This window comes from Typopeltis vanoorti, chromosome 6 (assembly GCF_054136105.1).
Source record: "Typopeltis vanoorti isolate ZY-2024b chromosome 6, IOZ_Tvanoo_1.0, whole genome shotgun sequence".
Classification (NCBI taxonomy): Eukaryota; Metazoa; Arthropoda; class Arachnida; order Uropygi; family Thelyphonidae; genus Typopeltis; species Typopeltis vanoorti.
Genome location: NC_143554.1, coordinates 144,076,339 through 144,078,174, shown reverse-complemented (window position 1 = coordinate 144,078,174; position 1,836 = coordinate 144,076,339).

Below are 1,836 nucleotides of genomic sequence, written 5' to 3'. Positions count from 1 at the left end.
CTATTTTATTTCATTCATTAAAGACAACCTGCTGAAGACTTTTTAGTGTCTCTAGCAGGTTGTTTTCTCAGCGAAACCACACGAGTAATAAAGTGAGTGATCATCACTGCACTTCCTAAACTGAAGGATTTTTTTTTATTATTATTCTTATTATTTATTATTAAAATGAATGCTACGATTCACTTTAGTAAATCCTATTTAATAAAAAAACGTGCATTGGCCGTTGGTGAGATAAGAGTCAGAACCCCCCCCCCCCAAAAAAAAACCCTGCTATAACCCGAAAATATTTCTACAAAAAACAACTCTGTTGTTTTTGTGGTAATTTTGAGTTCTTTGAATGATACCAATCAGATATGAGAATTCTTTGGAAAACAATTGCAGTAATACCGACAATTGCAAGTTCATCTCTGAACAATTTCCCCTCAAATATATGTAAACAATTGTCCGTGCGGTTAGCCGAGTGGCTATGCATTTCGCAACTAGATGGAAAAGAAGTGTCCTAGGTTCGATTCCCGTCGCTGACGTGAGGAGCTTAAGGATCTTTCTCAGCCATAGCCAAGTTAGCCGGTCTTGGGCGTGGACAGCAGGGTTTTTTCTCTCCAGTTTTTCTGTGTGTGTGTGGGGGGGTCCTCCCGCAAGTAGGCAAACCGGTCCCTTGAACACACGCATCTACAGCACCGGGAGGCATAGAGTTACGGTTATTCTTGGACTTCGCAACCGTAACGCTATGTTTCCCGTTGCTGAAGATGCGTGTGTTCAAGGGACCGGTTTGCCTTTTCCTGTTAGGACCACTGATAGGATAGGAATATGTAAACAATTATCAGATATATAAGATGTACATTATCAGATGATTATCATATATATAAGATATACGAGGGAAGTCCAGAAAGTAAGTTCCGATGGGCTGTCAGAGCAACATAAATATACTTACAAAAAAAATATTTTATTGGAAATTAAAGTAGACATCTTTCACTACTTTTCTACATAATTTCCGCCATTGTTTAGGCACTTATCATAACGTGGCACCAAGAGTTGTATACCTTCGTCGTAGAAGGTTGCCGCCTGTGACGCAAACAACATATTGACTGCCTCTTTGATTTACCTCGTCTTGAAACTGCCGGCGACCAAGGAAAGATTTCAAATGTTTGAACAGGTGAAAGTCGCTTGGCGCGAGGTTAGGAGCATATGGGGGATTATGGAATCGTTCCCAGCCGAAGGTGGTGACAAGTTGTTGTGTTACGCTGGCCGTGTGTGGAATGGCGTTATCATGAATCAAAACAACGTCCCTAGTAAGCATGCCACGTCGTTTATTCTTGATCGCACGACGCAGTTTCTTAAGGGTTTGGCAATACATACTCGTGTTGATTGTGGAGCCTTGACCCAAGAGGTCTACCAGCAAAATTCCTCGTCTGTCCCAAAACACAGTGCATATGATTTTCCGAGTGGAAACTGTTGTCTTCAATTTCGTCTTGACTTTGAAGAAATGGATAAGTGACCTAATTTCACATGCGGCGGGCGATTTGATTTTCTTAGACATTATAAACACACACCAAGAAGCGTACGCACTGCGAGAATGTCTGAAAATAGCACACCAACGCCTTGGTAACGAATCAACAAACTCAGCCCTGCATGCGCGCCATTGCGATCGCAATGGCGCGCATGTTCTGGACGTCCATGAGTATATTTTCAATGATTCTTAGTCGCAGCAATGCTGATGAGACACCTACTGACTATGTCACCTCATATTCCGCAATGCCTCTCTTGCCAATAGATACTTCCCAGTGGAGTAAGTTTCGTCATTAAATAATCCCAAGTTAAAGAAAATTAGTGAAAGCT